Below are 18535 nucleotides of genomic sequence, written 5' to 3' on the forward strand. Positions count from 1 at the left end.
AGGAAGGATAGAAATTTCTTACAATAAATAAAACCATTTTCAGCTAGGGTCCTTTCAAAAAAGGCAGGACCTGAGTGCTCCTGCTGGTGTCATCAGCACACCTGCTGCAGGAGAAATTCTGGAGCTCTATTGTACCCCATGCGCCTTTGTCTACACCCCTGTAATGGAAACAGGGAAGCAAATATGCATTTAACACTAGATCTGGTTTGAACCTGGGATTAACCATAGCATATAGAATGAGGGTTTAAATTTGAGCCACAGCTCTTCAAAGTATGCTCCGAAAACATTTTTGTACATGAAACATGAACAAAAGGAGCAGTGTTGGTTTCAAGGGAACATGCTCTCTAGGAGAGGGGTTATCAAGGTGGGTGAAAATGATTTTATTTTTTTTGCGGATTTTGGTGTTTTCCAAGTTAGAAGTGCAGAAAGCAGAGTTATGTGTTTTTATTTCAAGAGCACATTTTAATAAATTTCAAGTTATAATTGATATTAAGAGTGCACTAGGTAGGTGATATAGGTGAAGCAGTGTTAGCAGATGCTGCCATGTGCATGTAGAGATGTTAGAGTATAGTTTTATTTTGTTGCAGGTTTTGGTTTTGTCTTGTTTTCAAAAATGAGAAGTGCAGAAAGTGATGTTATGTGTTTTTATTTCATTATCACTCCCCAAAAAACAACAACAACAAACCCACCTCTAGTCATCACCTAATGGTAGAACACATCTTTTGCATGCAAAAGATCCCAGGTTCCATCCCTGATATCTCAAGACTGGAAAAAATAATCCTGTTTGAAACTCTGAAGAGCTGCTGCTAGTCAGCGTAGACGTCACTGAGCTAGATGGACTAATGTCCTGACTCAGTACAGTAGCTTCCTATGTCTCTATGAAGTAAGCCGCAGAGACTAATAGTTTTAGCGGCATGGACAATCTCCTTCATCAGTGGCATGAAGTAGACAATGAAGCCTACTGATGAAATGGACTGTTGACTAGACATAGCATCATAATCCAGTTTGTCTATAAGGTTCTGCACAGCTCATCCAGGCAGGGCTATGGCCAGTGTAACCCTCTTCTGTGTCCCCATACCATGCAATCTGGAAACGCACCCACTTCCAAGCAGGAGTCTCTCTTCTGCACTTTCCAACCCCGCCCTCTTTTTTGATCTGTGCTTAATTAGGGAGAATATTCATAATTTCTCACTGCAGGAAGCCTTTGGTGATGTCACTCTTCGAAAGGGAGTCACCAGCTTACGTCAGGTGTTCCATACGAACAATAAAGAATGTGCTTTTGACATAGGGCTGAGTTGGACCATAGTTTTCAGGATGCTGACCTCTCCCTTCCAAACACTGTACAGCACCTAGAAATTGGGAGTGCTTACTTCTTGCTTCACCTAAGAGCTTGGGAGATGAGCCTATTCTTATTCTACACCCATGCCATTTTGTGATTTAGTGTTTATTTTGCATCATTGTATTGCAATGTAGGGTTTGAGAGTGCTCACCTGACCTTTACAAATAAGGTGGAAATGTTAAGCAAGGCTACCCCTTCTGCTTTCAGAATTCCTCATAACAATGTAAGAACATTAAGAAGAGCCCCACTGGATCAGGCCAAAGGCCCATCTAGTTCAGCTTCCTGTATCTCACAGTGGCCCACCAAACACTTCAAAACAAGACAAAAACCTGCCTCCTGGTGCCTTCCCTTGCATCTGGCAATCTGAAGTATCCTACCTCTAAAACCAGGAGCTTGCACATACCTACCATGACTTGTAACCTGTGATTAACTTTTCCTTCAGAAATTTGTCCAATCCCCTCTTAAAGGCATCTAGGCAAGATGCAAGATTCCCATGGATCTCTTTTCTTACGCAGACATGCATCACTTAATGATGGGGACATGTTCCCGGTTCCCGTTGTTATGCAATTAGGTTGTTAAATGAACATTCAGCCCAATCTAGTGCCTTTGTTGTGTAAACAGACACTCCCTGCCAGACACTCTGGCTACTGGCTGCACAGGCTACTGGAGATAGATTTCCTCTTCTTCAAATTAAGAGCCTCTTTGTTATGTAAACAGACACTCTGCTGCAGGTTATGGAAGACCTGTCTGCCTGTTTGACCACCATGATATATGCGGTCCATCCTTAAATGGATGGTTGTTAAGCGACTCCGCTTGTGCTTATATTTAGTTCTTTGAAGGCTGTGTGCTCATTCACTTTGGCACTGACAGGCACAACTACCTTGGTTTTTTTTTAAAAAGGAAAATAGTAGCATGACTTTCCTGCCATAACAAGGGTCTCATTGAGTTATTGTGTTATTGCTTTTGAATGTCACTCAAATAATGGGGAGGGGGGGAAGCATCACACAAAGATTGAAATGTGCTTGGCACATACTTTTTTCCCTTTTTTATTTTTCAAAAACAACTATAAGCAAATACACATAACACATGACAAAAAACAACACACTTCACTACACAAAAAACACAAAGGGTGCAGGAAATGATATATATATATCACTAAAACTAATAAATATTACATATCTTGATCAATTCCTCTTCTAAATTTACCTCTTAATATTGTTTTTTATTCATCATACATGTATCATATCACATCAAAGATAATATATATGTAATACAGTCATCTAAATGCCCTATCATATATTTCAAAAACTTCATTTTCAACCAAGCATAAAAGGGTTTTTTCCTTTGCTCAATTTGTGTTGGTTTTCGTTGTTAATCCAAAACTTCTAAAAGTCTGTCCATTTCCATCACATTCATTATTTTCTCTATTAATTCATTTTTCATCAGTATTTTAGAATCCTCTAACATATAAGATCCTCACTACAGTTAAAATCATAATAACTAGGTATACATCATTTCTATAATATCTAAAATAATATAAAATTTGTTGCTCTAGTAGATTTTTTAAATTATACTTGAAAATGGAGGTTTCTATGAGATTTCTCATGGAGTAATGTTTGTAAAAATCTCATTGGCAAAAGATTTATATTCAGCCTGCCTATGTAAACAGTCTTGGGTCTAGAAACATCAGAACAAGACGATCCCTGCTGGATCAAACCAAAGGATCTGGTCCAGCTTCCTGTATCTCACGGCAGCCCACCAGATGCCTCAGGAAGCACACAAAACAAGAGACCTGCATCCTGGTGCCATTCCTTTCCTGGCATTCCAAAATAGCCTAGGAAGCTGCACACTTATCACAGTTTGTAACCTGTGAAGGACTTTTCTTTTAGAAATCTGTCTCATCCCCTTTTATATGCATCCAGGCCAGGTGCCTTCACTACATCCTGAGCAAGGAGTTCCACAGACCAATTGGGTCTGGGTAAAGAAATATTTTCTTTTGTCTGTCCTAACTCTCCCAACACTCAATTTTAGTGGATGTCCCCAGGTTCTGGTGTTGTGTGAGAGGGAGAAGAACATTCTCCTATCCACTCTGTCCATCTCATGCATAATTCTGTACATCCCAAAGTTATGAGAAAGGATCTATTGAAAAAGGTGGTATACAAATACTGTAATAAATAAAATTAATAAAGATGGCAGACCAATCATTAGGGTTTATGATGCAGAAAAACACACTTGGATCTAATTAACATCTATTTATTGAATGCCAGACAAGTTTGGGATTTTTTAATCACTTCTGTAAGAATATACTAGAGTTTTGTTGAGGGAGAACTGATAATTGGAGGTGAATTTAACAGAGCCTTCAGTCCACCATTAGATAGTGGAAAAATTTAAAAATCACCTTTAAGAATAGGTAATAGGTACTAGCTAACCAGTGGCAACACTAGGGTTTGCATCACCTGATACGGGAGGCCAGCACATCACCAACATGATGGACCATCTCCTATGCAATAGACATGGCAATGCTGGGCGTGTGTGGCAATACATCATTGCCCCACCCCTGCTGCTTTTTTGGCTATAATTTTTGATAGAATAGAGATACTTCAACATGGTTTGTTTCATTACATTCTGCATATAATTATGCATCAGATGGTATATAACATGATGGTATTATTCCTAAAAACTGCAATTTTGACAATTTTGGCCAGTAATGGTGTCACCCTCCCCCCTGTGTACATCACCTAGTTGGTCCGCACTCCCACACACACCTAGCGACATCACTATAGCTAATTGATACTTGGTGGTTCTTGAATCCCAGTGTGAGGGACTATGCACTTATTTCCCTAGTGAAGCTATTCAAGGACAGATTTGTTTGTTGTTTTGGTAGAATTGGATTGACAGCAACCAGAAATGGCATTGCCCCTCTGAAAATGTGTACTGAGGGCAACTCTGATTCACAAACATGTTCACATGGAAGCTAATAATGCTAAGAGAGAAGGGTGGTGGAAGGACTATCTAGTACCTCTCCAGACGCGTGTGGCCTCTGGGAACCCTAAGTGCCTCTGGGACCCCAAGTGTCAGGTAAACTGAGAGTTTAGCATCTGGGCGAGGAGAAGGCAAGTAGACCTCTGAGTTTTGGAGAAGGAGAGGAGGAAGACGACAAGAGGGTAAGTGTACTCTTTCTAACTCTTTGTCTTTCTAACTCCCTGTCTTCTAACCTTAACTTTAACTTTAAATCAACCTTAAAGCAAAATTGAAAGTTAGCACCTAAGGGAGGTACGTAGGTCTACTCTGATCAGGAGCAGAGTCCTACTCGTGAGTAAGAGCCCAAGGGTCAGGCACTTAAATCAAAGTTGAAAGTTAGCTGCACCTAAGTTAGCACTTAATGGAAGGAAGGGAGGAGGATAAAGTGGAAAGCAGGTTTTTCTACTTTGTTTTAAATTAACCCTATACTCAACCCAAGTTAAACTTAATCTAAGTTAGAACATAGCCTAAACAGTTCAGTAAATTGGGACACAGGATCTAGAAAGCAATAAATAATTAAACAAACTCAAATAAAAACTAGCTTGAGGTTACAAAACAGTCCAGCCTAAGAGAACAGAACTAGGAGCGAAAGAACCTAGGAAGGGGCAATTCCCAACCACCCAGGCATAGTCCATTTTTAGAATTTCAGCATCACCACCTTAGGAGGTGATAAGAGCCCCATTAGGCTAATCCAAGCAGTCCATTCAGGAGCCTGCAGAGTAGGTTATGCCCATCAGCAGCCTTTTGTCTTCCTGAGCTTTTGTAAACTCACCTGGGAAGACCAGCCCCCCTTTCAATCAGGAAGGAAGGAGGGAGGAGGAGCCAGCCAGGAGTATAAAGCCAGGCCCGCCATCGCGTGAGGCTCTCTCCAGATGCGTGTGGCCTCTGGGACCCCAAGTGTCAGGTAAACTGAGAGTTTAGCATCTGGGCGAGTTCAGCAGCAGGGCGAGGAGGCCAGGGCCCCATACACTGCCCTTCCTCTTCCCTTGAGAAGAGGGCTGCTATCCAGTGTAGGGTTTTTAAAAGGACCCCTAAATAAAACAGCAGCAACAACAAAAAAGCTATGCAGTCAGACAGCCAGCAGCAGGGTGGGGCTATCCAGTGTTCTGCATTGAGTGCCACATGTATGATTATATGCCTCTGGGGCATAAGTCATGGGTGTGTCCTCGATGCAAGGAGCTCCAGGGTCTCAGGGAACGCGTCCGCTCCCTTGAAGCCTTGGTGGCCGACCTGGAGAAGCGCAGACAGGCAGAGGAGGACCGTGGGGAGATTTCCGGGGACGATCAGGCTTCGTCCCAGCCTCAGGCGTGCAGCTCCTCGGCTGCCCGGGTGGGAAGTCTCGGGACTGGAGGACGTCATCCTGGAGAGGAGGGAAACAATCCCCTAGGGGGGGACCCCTTCTCCAGGGGATAGGCCCGTATCCGAACGCACTCAGGATATTCCTCAGCGGGAGGGGGGTCGGGGGCTTCTTGTAGTGGGGGATTCGATTATTAGAAATATAGAGAGGGGGGTTTGCGACGGATGTGAGGACCGCATGGTGACTTGCCTGCCTGGTGCGAAGGTTGCGGACATCACTTCTTGTCTAGACAGGCTAGTAGACAGTGCTGGGGGAGAGGTAGCGGCTGTGGTGCATGTCAGCACCAACGACGTGGGCAAGTGTAGCTGGGAGGTCCTGGAGGCCAAATTTAGGCTTTTAGGCAGGAAGCTGAAAGCCAGGACCTCAAAGGTAGCGTTCTCCGAAGTGCTACCTGTTCCATGCGCAGGGCCAGCTAGGCAGGCAGAGATCAGGGGTCTCAATGCGTGGATGAGACGGTGGTGTAGGGAGGAGGGGTTTAGATTCGTTAGGCACTGGGGAACGTTTTGGGAAAAGCGGGGCCTGTACAAGAGGGACGGGCTCCATTTGAACCAGAATGGAACCAGACTGCTGGCGCATAACATTAAAAAGGTGGCAGAGCAGCTTTTAAACTGATTCCTGGGGGAAGGCTGACAGGAGCCGTGGGGCATCCAGTTCGGGACTCCTCATCCCTGTGGAGATGAGGATGGGGAGGTTAGAGAACCACAAGACAAAGACAAAGTAGGAGAAGAAATTGGGAAAGGTAGCGTGATGGGATGTGATAGACGGTTTGGCACAATGAGAGGATGTGGGGACAAAGGAGCGAATAAGCAGCCCATCCTAGGGCATTCCGTGTACAAATGCTTTTATGCGAATGCCTGAAGTCTACGAGCAAAGGTGGGAGAACTGGAATGTCTGGTGACTAGGGAAAACATTGACATAGTGGGCATAACGGAAACCTGGTGGAATGCGGAGAATCAGTGGGATACCGCAATCCCAGGCTATAAACTCTACAGGAGGGACAGGCAGGGGCGTGCTGGAGGTGGGGTGGCCCTTTATGTTAAGGAAGGGATAGAATCCAGCAAAGTAGAGATTGAAGGTGGGTCTGACTCCACCGTAGAATCTCTGTGGGTTAAATTACCAGGCTTGTGCAGCGATGTAATACTGGGGGCGTGCTATCGTCCTCCAGACCAGAAATCTGATGGGGACCTTGAAATGAGGAAACAGATCAGGGAGGTGACAAGGAGGGACAGGGTTGTAATCATGGGGGACTTCAATTATCCTCATATTGACTGGGTCAGTTTGTGTTCTGGTCACGATAAGGAAACCGGATTTCTTGACGTGCTAAATGACTGTGGCTTAGAGCAGCTAGTCACGGAGCCCACCAGAGGACAGGTGACTCTGGATTTAATATTGTGGTTAATATATGCAGGACCTGGTTAGAGATGTAAACGTTACTGAGCCATTGGGGAACAGTGATCATGCTGTGATCCATTTTGACATGCATGTTGGGGGAAGAATACCAGGCAAATCTCTAACAAAAACCCTTGACTTCTGACGGGCAGACTTCCCCCAAATGAGGAGGCTGGTTAGAAGGAGGTTGAAAGGGAGGGTAAAAAGAGTCCAATCTCTCCAGAGTGCATGGAGGCTGCTTAAAATAACAGTAATAGAGGCCCAGCAGAGGTGTATACCACAAAGAAAGAAGGGTTCCACTAAATCCAGGAGGGTGCCCGCATGGCTAACCAGCCAAGTTAGAGAGGCTGTGAAGGGCAAGGAAGCTTCCTTCCATAAATGGAAGTCTTGCCCTAATGAGGAGAGTAAAAAGGAACATAAACTGTGGCAAAAAAAATGTAAGAAGGCCAAGCGAGACTATGAGGAATGCATGGCCAGCAACATTAAGGGGAATAATAAAAGCTTCTTCAAATATGTTAGAAGCAGGAAACCCGCCAGAGAAGCGGTTGGCCCTCTGGATGGTGAGGGAAGGAAAGGGGAGATAAAAGGAGACTTAGAGATGGCAGAGAAATTAAATGAATTCTTTGCATCTGTCTTCACGGCAGAAGACCTCGGGCAGATACCACTGCCCGAATGGCCCCTCCTGACCGAGGAGTTAAGTCAGAGGTTAAAAGAGAAGATGTTTCAGACCTCATTGATAAATTAAAGATCAATAAGTCACCGGTCACCTTAACTAAGGTATGCAACTTGTCCCTCAAATCGGCCACGGTGCCAGAAGATTGGAGGATAGCAAATGTCACGCCTATTTTTAAAAAGGGAAAGAGGGGGGACCCGGGCAACTATAGGCCGGTCAGCCTAACATCCATACCGGGTAAGATGGTGGAATGCCTCATCAAAGATAGGATCTCAAAACACATAGACGAACAGGCCTTGCTGAGGGAGAGTCAGCATGGCTTCTGTAAGGGTAAGTCTTGCCTCACGAACCTTATAGAATTCTTTGAAAAGGTCAACAGGCATGTGGATGCGGGAGAACCCGTGGACATTATATATCTGGACTTTCAGAAGGCATTTGACACGGTCCCTCACCAAAGGCTACTGAAAAAAACTCCACAGTCAGGGAATTAGAGGACAGGTCCTCTCATGGATTGAGAACTGGTTGGAGGCCAGGAAGCAGAGAGTGGGTGTCAATGGGCAATTTTCACAATGGAGAGAGGTGAAAAGCGGTGTGCCCCAAGGATCTGTCCTGGGACCGGTGCTTTTCAACCTCTTCATAAATGACCTGGAGACAGGGTTGAGCAGTGAAGTGGCTAAGTTTGCAGACGACACCAAACTTTTCCGAGTGGTGAAGAGCAGAAGTGATTGTGAGGAGCTCCAGAAGGATCTCTCCAGACTGGCAGAATGGGCAGCAAAATGGCAGATGCGCTTCAATGTCAGTAAGTGTAAAGTCATGCACATTGGGGGCAAAAAATCAAAACTTTAGATATAGGCTGATGGGTTCTGAGCTGTCTGTGACAGATCAGGAGAGAGATCTTGGGGTGGTGGTGGACAGGTCGATGAAAGTGTCGACCCAATGTGTGGCAGCAGTGAAGAAGGCCAATTCTATGCTTGGGATCATTAGGAAGGGTATTGAGAACAAAACGGTTAGTATTATAATGCCGTTGTACAAATCAATGGTAAGGCCACACCTGGAGTATTGTGTCCAGTTCTGGTCGCCGCATCTCAAAAAAGACAGTGGAAATGGAAAAGGTGCAAAAGAGCGACTAAGATGATTACGGGGCTGGGGCACCTTCCTTATGAGGAAAGGCTACGGCGTTTGGGCCTCTTCAGCCTAGAAAAGAGACGCCTGAGGGGGGACATGATTGAGACATACAAAATTATGCAGGGGATGGACAGAGTGGATAGGGAGATGCTCTTTACACTCTCACATAATACCAGAACCAGGGGACATTCACTAAAATTGAATGTTGGGCGGGTTAGGACAGACAAAAGAAAATATTTCTTTACTCAGCGTGTGGTCGGTCTGTGGAACTCCTTGCCACAGGATGTGGTGCTGGCGTCTAGCCTAGATACCTTTAAAAGGGGATTGGACAAAGTTTCTGGAGGAAAAATCCATTATGGGGTACAAGCCATGATGTGTATGCGCAACCTCCTGATTTTAGAAATGGGCTATGTCAGAATGCCAGATGCAAGGGAGGGCACCAGGATGAGGTCTCTTGTTATCTGGTGTGCTCCCTGGGGCATTTGGTGGGCCGCTGTGAGATACAGGAAGCTGGACTAGATGGGCCTATGGCCTGATCCAGTGGGGCTCTTCTTATGTTCTTATGTTCTAGCAGTGATTTTCAACTTTTTTTTTTTTGGTCTCATGGCACACTGACAAGGTACTAAAATTGTCAAGGCACGCAATCAGATTTTGGACAATTGACAAGGCACACCATACTTTTGTTGGGAGCTTATATCCCTCAATAGTCCTATTAATAAATGACCCTCCACCAAACTCCTGCGGCACACCTTTATGCCACCATTCATGACACACCAGTATGCCATGGCACAGTGGTTGAAAATGGCTGATCTAGAGCAGGGGTGCCCAAACCCCGGCCCGGGGGCCATTTGCGGCCCTCAAGGGCTCCCAATCCAGCCCATGGGGAGCCCCAGTCTTCAGTGAGCCTCTGGCCCTCCGGAGACTTCCTGGAGCCCATGCTGGCCTGATGCAACTACTCTCAGCGTGAGGATGACTGTTCGACCTCTCACCTGAGCTGTGGGACGAGGGCTCCCTCCACTACTTGCTGTTTCACGTCTGTGATGCAGCAGTGGCAGCAAAGGAAAGGTTGGACTTGCTTTGTGGAAGGCCTTTTATAGGCCTTCAGCTACTGCAAGACCTTCATTCATTTGTATAAGTTCCATCTCTAATATATTCATTTATGTAAATTTATTCAAATTTTAAATGTAAATTAATTCTTTTTTCCTCGGTCCCTGACACAGTGTCAGAGAGATGATGTGGCCCTCCTGCCAAAATATTTGGACACCCCTGATCTAGAGCATAGCCATTGTTTCACTTTAGCTGTGAAGGTGGATGAGACAGAAGGAAGTCTGAGTCCTCTATGGCAACATCCTTTGGAAGGCTATTGAATTGACCTTTTGGGGAGGCTCACAAAACAAAGTCTGTTTATTTAAATTCTGGGTGGACAGCCATCTGTCAGTGATGTGCAGATCGCCTGTCTTGGCAAAGGGTGTTGGCCTACATGTTGCATTCAGTGCTCACCAACACTATAATTCAATTCTTTGGTCTCTATGATAGCACAGCAATCTGAACAAAGTATTGCTAAAGAAAATTAATTGTCTTGCCTTGCTTTTACTGGGCCACACCAACAATTCATCTAGCCCCGTAATCAATCTGTAGGAATAGACAGGTGCTATAAGTTATGTGGATAAGGAAACAGGGCCCTAAAAGAAACTGTTCCTCAATGTCCAACTACAGGTGGTTCACTTAAGGGTGCAATCCTATCCTCACTTACCTGGGAGTAAGTCCCGTTGACTATAATGGGGCTTACTTCTGAGTAGACATACATAGGATTAGGCTCTAAATCTTCGAGTCTGAGCTCAGTGGGTGGACAGTTCATCTGCACATCCTTATGCCAAAGTGATCATGAAGCCATCCTGGTTCTGGTGTGAATACAGTGGGTCTGAGAGGGTTTACGTTGGTATGTCTGTGTACAACCTTATCATGGGATTGTTGGCAAAATCACTGCATCAACAACTGCACGGTGTATAAGCAGAGATCTTAGCATTATGTTTCCCATTGCCAGGTTCTTTCTGATTTAAAAGGCCCACCATGTATCTCTGCCTCTCTTCCCAACTTTATAGCATCTGAAGCTCCAGCCAGGAAGACATGTGACCTCTGAAGGAAGTTCTTTCTCAGTTGCCCATTCTTCTAACTTGCTGGATGGCCAAAACCAGCTTTAATTAATACCAGTGACCCTACAAGACCCTATTAATTCCAGCCCACCATGCAAGTGTGGCTTGTATGGTACATCACTGCATCAGTATCCAGGAAACAGTAAATGCTCCTAGGAAACAGGAAGTCCTGCCTGATATACACTTCCCACTCTAGATAAACCCACCTCCCTCCAGAATTCCTGACTTCAGAGCCAGCTCCAGGTAGCGAGGGTCCTGGATGACATGCTTGGTGCTTCCCCTGCCCCTACCTGGTGCTGCCCAGAGTGAGAGGGCAGGTGACTGGGTGGTAGCTGCTGCTCCTAGCCTCTATCACCACCTCTATCCTTTACCTGCAGGGGAAGATAGGTGGGTACGTGCTCAAGAAGCACCTGGCACTGCCTCCCTCTCTCTGAGAAGCTGCTGTTCTAAGAAGCTGGTATGTACTGAACCCTAGGTGGGCAGGCTCATTCACCTGCTCACCCAGGTAGGGAAGTGAATAGCGGCAATCAACAGCAGCCATACAGAGGGACAAGGTAGCAATTGCACACTCTTTGGAAGAGGAGGTAAAAGAACAATTTTTATCACTGCTAACCCCTTCAGGGGACCACAACCCAGGAGAATAGAGGCAGGTATTGCTGGTAACAGTGGGTGACGTACAGCTGACCCACCCATGAAGCGAACGATGTGGCTCGCGTTGAACTGCAGATTGCAGGGAGCAGCAGACAGGATGGTGAGACCGTCACCACCTCCCTCCAGGCCGCAGTGCATGGGGCCACTCCAATCTGCTTTCTTCTCTTCTCTAACCCCTTACTTCACTCTCTCCTCCCAAAGTCCCTTTGAACAAAGCAGGAACCCCTGTGAGTCTTGCACAGAGTGTTTTGTTTAAAGGGACAGCACAAGAAAGGAATGGGATAAGGGGGTAGGGAATTGGATCACTGCATGCTGCCGGTTTTTTCAGGGAGGGGTGTGTGACCACTATAGCTGCAGTGGTGCAGTTTGTGCGTGCTTCAAATGGTGCTTGGGCTCAGATGGGGCCTGAGGTCAATGTTCAGTGGCTGGCCCTTCCAGGTTTCTGGGACCTTGGTGACTCCCTGATATTGCTGCCCTTTGATGCACTGCTGACCCAACCTTGCTTAGTTCTGGAGATTTCACCCCCAATAGCAATGAGGAGCTAGGCTCCAGTGAGAGCTTTTTTCCCCACAGCATGTGTGGGCCCCCAGATCCAGATTGAGACAACTGTAAGCTCCTTGGGGCAAGGACCTGCATTCCTCACACGTCTTACTCTACTGAGTGCTAAGTGCGTTGATGGCAAGTTGGCAACATGTTTATAAATATTAAGAAAACAGAGTAAATTGCAATAGTTTCTTTTGTTATTGGCAAGTGTCCAGAGACGCCAATTTGAGAGTTCCTGGTCTAACTCCTTTCCAATGATCTGTTCTACCTGCCCTTGTCTTAATGATCTTATTGAATCATGTGCCTTGGGCTCTTTCTGCCCTGGGTTTCCCCAGCATTCCTTTGACTCAGCATTCTGTGCCCTGTTCCAACATGACTGCCAGGTATGCTAAAATACATGCCCACTCCCCTATTGCATGGACTTCTTTGTGATACCTGGGGAGTTACTTCCACTCTGGGTGGAGACCGAGGTGTTTGAGTAATTCCTACCACTCTGGTTTATCTGGTCCTTGAGGGTTTATAAGCCAGGAGAAGCCCTTAGAGCACCAAAGCTGTGAGGTTCAACCGGAAGCCACGACCTTCTGAGGGAGCCAAAACCTGCAGTCTTCAGCCTTTAGGTATAACCAACTAGACAATGTACTCCAAAAGTGATGGAAACTGAACCTGGGGTGGGGCGTGCCAGAATGGTGGTGTGGAGTGGATGGTGGGGCTAAATGTTCTGGTTACAAAAAGGTGGTCAGGCTTTGATTGAGTCAAGGTTTAATGGAGAGAATGTAGCTGGACATCATTCAGCTTCTGAACTTGTTACGCCAAAGCTCATCTTTGTAGTTAACCATAAAAAGAGTATACCTGAGCATAGACTGAATAGATTCCTGCACTTCAGGGTGACAATTGACTACTTGCACCAGTCCAGGTGCAAGGGGCTTCCTGGTCAGTTAGTGCCCTGATATTTTGAAATTTAAGACTGGTTGGGGCTCAGTCTATCTGGAAATTACACTGCTTCCTTCTCCTAAGTTTAAATATAGGCTGGCTTAAACTGAATTTTACCTCTTGTCAGCCTAAATTGTGATATTAGAGGTTGTCGTCTTTGTCATATGCACATCTTTCTTTAAGCTATCTGAGGCATGTTTTTCAAAATTATACCTGGCCCAACAAGCTTTTCTGACATTGTAGTTCTTAGTCTGTACATCTCTTTGCTTGTGATACACTGACTAACTATACTGTTTTTAATTTTTTAATCCTGATTTATTTTACTTTAAACTGCATCCTGCTTTGGATGGATTGTGGAAAAGTGGCTTATAAATCTTATGGCTTATTTTAAGTAGCTTATGTATAAATCTTATACATATAGAAATGTATAAAACATGAACAGTTTGGACTGATCTTTTCAGTAGTGTTGCAAATGCTTTCCCAGGGTGTAATTTCTTGAATATCTTCACTGTTCTTTCAAGCAGGAGTGGAGTAGATGAGATCTGCCCACATACCTTGGTTTCAAGGACATATGTAGTGCCCAACCTATCTGACATGTATGTTGTGTGCCCCATTCCTATCTCTCACCATTGGCACAGATGCAGCCTTGCCATAGAGGCGCACGCTGCATCTGGTGGTGAGGGGTGATCGGGATGCCTGTTCAAAAGGGAAGAAAATTTCCCTTACCTCCTTGTAAGCTCTATTGTGTCCTATGGGCTCCTTGGACCAACACCAGTTATAGAGCTGGCATAAGTCTGAGGACAGTAAGCAGGCAGTGTGGGCTGAACCAAGAGGAACTGGATTCAGCATGTGAATTTGCAGCTGAGATCCACCTCTTTCAGTGTAGTCCTCACCTCCTGCCCCCGATTCACCCAGAACCTCCCGCTGCCCTCCCACAACATGCCCCCTGTGCCCACATACTGGCACTGGCTCAATGCAACGGCTGCACCACTGGCCCTCTGATGCTGCCACCGCATGTTGGTGAGACACAATGGTCTGGCGGCGGAGTGCTTTGAGCACAATTACAAAACCCTTTTTGACAGAGGGATGCTGTCCCGCTATCTAAATCAGCCCATAGGATTGGGCAGTAAGTGAATGAATATAAGCTTGATTCTGTTCTGCAACAGACTATCTTTCACAGTGATTTTCAACATTTTTCTTCTCATGGCACACTGTCCTCTATGGTCTTCTCCTCTTGAGGAAGTGAAGCTCCTCTTCCAGCTTCGAGGAAACCCTTCTGGATTCTGCAGCTCTGTTTTTAGGGCAACTCCTGCAGTAATGAATTCTCTGTCCCTCTTCCTCTGCCGGCTCCTTAGAGTCTAAAACTGGAGCCATTCATTTTAAAATGGCTTGGTCGGTTCTATGCAAAGTAAGCAGAGCACTTTGACTTCAGGCAATGGAATTGTGAGTCTAGCAATTCAAAAAGTGAAGCGGCTGTTTTGGTCTGTGCTTTTTTTCAAACATTCCCGCAGGGAGGTGGGGCTAAATGAACCGGAACCTTCGGCACAGTGGTCTTCAGCCCTAATGGTGAAGGAGAGAGCAGTTGCTTCCCCCTACCCCTTCAGAATCTTCATATGATGGCCTTCTTTTAAACCAGGGGTGGCCGACCTGCAGCACGCAATGTGTGCCACTTTTTATAAACAGTACAAGTCGTGCCTCCTTATCTGTGAGGGTTCTATGCCTGGACCCCTTGCGGATACCGATCTCCGCGTGAAATCAAATCAAAATCACATGGATTTCAGGCACCAAATCACATGGATTTTGGGCACCACTGAGCTCTGAATATGACTGGAGCCATGCTTCCATTGCATCTGGAGCTGTTAGGCTTCTGGAGGTTCTAGCAGGGCACTTCCAGTTTTTTACTGAAAACTAGAAGTGCTCTTCTCGAACCTATGGATACTATTCGGAGCCCCATAAAAGCCATGCACAGCTTATATAGGCCTCAGAAGAGCCTCCTGAGATAATTGGAGCACAGCTCCAGTTGCCTCCTGAGGCTTCAGGCTGGGCCAAATCTGGTTCAATGTGGGTCTGGGTGACCTGTTTTTAGCCAAATCCATATATCTGCAGGAGGTCTGGTCTAGAGGGTAGAGCCTCCGTTAGCCTGAAGATAACATCAGAAGGTCGCTAGTTCGAGGACACCGGCAGCTCCCTAAACGGCTGAGAATGATGAGACCTTGAAGCAGCTGACAAGCCAAGCTGAGTGATTCCACCTGCTCTTGGTGTGAGCAAGAAGCATCTTGGCTGCCCTCCATGTGAGAGATGGAGCTGCTTGTCAGCCTGCGTGGGAGAACTGGAGGCCAGAAGTGAGACCAAACCAGGAAGATCCATTCTGAAATGTTGTTGGTTCTTGAAAGAGAGAACCTCTATGACTGTAAAAATCCCCTTGAGGGATTTAGAAACGCCTGCCTATGTAAACCGCCTTGAATAAAGTCAGAGGAGTAATCTGATGACCAGAAAGGCAGTATATAAATACAGAGTTGTTGTTGTTGTTATTAATCATCATCATCATCATCTAAAATCTGCAGATAAGTCGGTTCAACCTGTATTTTGAATGTGCCACTCCAACTTATTTTGGTCCTCTCCAAACTTGTTTGGGTGGTTTCGCTGGCCCACATGATCTGCCGAGCCTCTGCCTGACTGTCTTCACCCACCCTGGGCCTTGTTGCTCCCTTTCTGAGCTTCGTACCAGGAGAAGTGCCATGTGCTTGTGGCCAAGAAGCCCTGCATTGGCCATGTGCATGTTGACTTTGCATGTGTCACTTAGGAAGTGTCCGTATGCCACTAGTGGCACGTGTGCCACAGGTTGGCCACCCCTGTTTTAAACAGGGAATTCTGACTTCCCGTCTCTTTAGCATTTGTTTCCTGTCTCTAAAGACCAGAGATTTTCAACTGTTGTGCTCCAAACTCCTGCGGTATACCTATGGGCCTTTCGCAGCACATCAGTGTGCCACGACACACTGGCTGAAAATTGCTGATCTATCAGATACAGTTAAACGTCCCCTGATATGATTGCATTTTGACTGTCAACTGACAAATATTGTCAAATGCTAATTACTACTGCATGTTAGGGCCACATTAGATATGCCTTTGAACATGTAACACGGACCAAACATGCAGTAGTAATTAGTAATTGACAGTATCTGATTGGCTTTCAAAGGAAGACTTAAAAAAATTTAAATAGCAGAGGGCACAATGGAGAGCAAAGTCCTAAAGCCCCCTTCCATAAACTCTTTTATGTCTCCCTTGGGGCCAGTGGTGGACCAGGGATGGGGCGGGGGGGAAAATGCCCCCGGATGCTGCTCTTGCTGTGCACTTGCTGCAGCCCCACCACTGCCACCTTCATGCCTCACCCCACCTGACCATCTGAGCCATTCTGGCAGTGGTATCCTTCCTCCAGGCACATTTGCTACTCTTGCAAAATAACAGGTGTTTTCGCAGGCTGGCTTTGTCTGTTTTCAAGAACCAAAGCACTGGGAAACTAGGCACTGGGTGAGGGCAGGAAGGTACTACTTAGCATGCAAAAGGTTTGTAAGCATTTCGTTTTACTCTTGCCTCTAAGCATGGAGTCACCTTTGTTAAAGCACACAGCCCCCCCCCCCCCCACCGGTGCACTCAGGATGTTCCATCTCCTGACCGGGACTGACAGGGGAGCTTATGGCATCACAATGAATATCACAAAAGACCTTATTTTGAGAGGGAGGGAGGGAGGGAGGGGGAGAGAGAGAGAGTCTGCGTTGCAATTCCAATTGCAATTTCAGCTGTAACATCCTCTGCCCAGAGAAACTGTGAGATCTCCATGATCTCTGTAATCATCCCTGAAGTATCTTCCCAGGCTAGGATGATTCTGTAGGAGTGAGCTTAGCATTGTTGACTGCTAACTTTCTTTTCACCTTCTGGATTTTCTAGATCTGTGTATGCTTGTGGTTCTTCACCATGTCTGCAAGTCATTCAGGGAATGATCCTTTGGGAGCACCCGGTGTCCCTCCTGTGCCCAAGCCTGACAATCCTTTGGTTCCAGTTCCAGAGAAACCTTGGCCTGTGGGGCCTCCCAAACCTGAAGATCCTCAGCCAGTAGGACCTCTGGTGCCCGGAAAACCTTGGCCAGAAGGGCCTCCTGCATCTCCAGACCCTAGGCATCCAAGATCTCCACAACCACCAAAACCTTTGGGACCTAACAACCCAGGACCAGTTCCTGGACCATCCAATCTGCCTGAGCCACCCCTGCCTGATGAACCTTACCCACCTTTTCCTCTGATACCTGTCGCACCATGGCCACCACTGCCTGAGTGGGATGATTCAGAGAAACCTCCTAAAGACCCCCCTCATGATGATTAGGGTTATATTTTTCCTGTCATGTTCCTCCAGAAATTCTTCTGATTGCTACAGAACTACATAACCTGGCCCCTGCCACAAAAGTTTCCATTACCGGGTTTAGGAAGTTGAGAAACTTCTAAAAGAGAAAAGAACTTGCTGAAGCAAATTGGTGGGCCCTGCACAGGCAGAGCATATCCTTCCACCAGTTCTATTTCCCCGTCCATCTCATCTTTGCACATAATTGTTTATCTGAGAGTCATCTATCCACCCACTCATCCATCCATCAAATCTGTCTAACCGAGAACTATTTTCTGTATTTTACCAACTGCCTTATTGCAAACTCAGAGGTGCTTCTAGTATTGTAAAACATCGTTCCAATAAAATATTTTAATTTGACATATGTTTTGACTGTTCTAATGAAGCCTCCTCAGCATCTTTACGAGACTATAAATTTACTTCCTCTTGCAAACATTAACCGGCAAAGAGTCTAGCCTCCCTGGTCTAAGTGTTTATGGATGCTGCCATGGAAGGTAGTAATTAACAAAAGCCAGTTACCAGGGTGGGTTTTTTGTTTCAGAGTCCTGACTTGCAAACCTGGTGGGTGGTGATACACCAAACCCATTGCAGACTCATCAGCAAATGATTATAGACTCTGAGCTGGACTTGCCCACAGTTGGGGAACCAGCCTCTGACATGGGTTGGACACTAACTCCTGTTTCTTAGCAGGAGACAGGCCTCATGACTAGAGGGAAAACCATCATAAACCCAACCTGTGAAGATAACACAAGCAACCAAGACTGCAACCCACTGGTTGCAATAGTGAACAAGCCAGTGCCTGGTTGATTTAAATCTCACCTGAGCCATGAGTTCTCCAGCTGGCCTTAGGTAAGCCATTCTCTTTGGTTTGCCCCTTTCCTATCCCCTACTGTAGAGGTAATAATACTGACCTACCTTTCGGACCTGTCACAAGACTGCAACCCTATATACATTTACTTGGGAGT

This window comes from Tiliqua scincoides, chromosome 2 (assembly GCF_035046505.1).
Source record: "Tiliqua scincoides isolate rTilSci1 chromosome 2, rTilSci1.hap2, whole genome shotgun sequence".
Classification (NCBI taxonomy): domain Eukaryota; kingdom Metazoa; phylum Chordata; class Lepidosauria; order Squamata; family Scincidae; genus Tiliqua; species Tiliqua scincoides.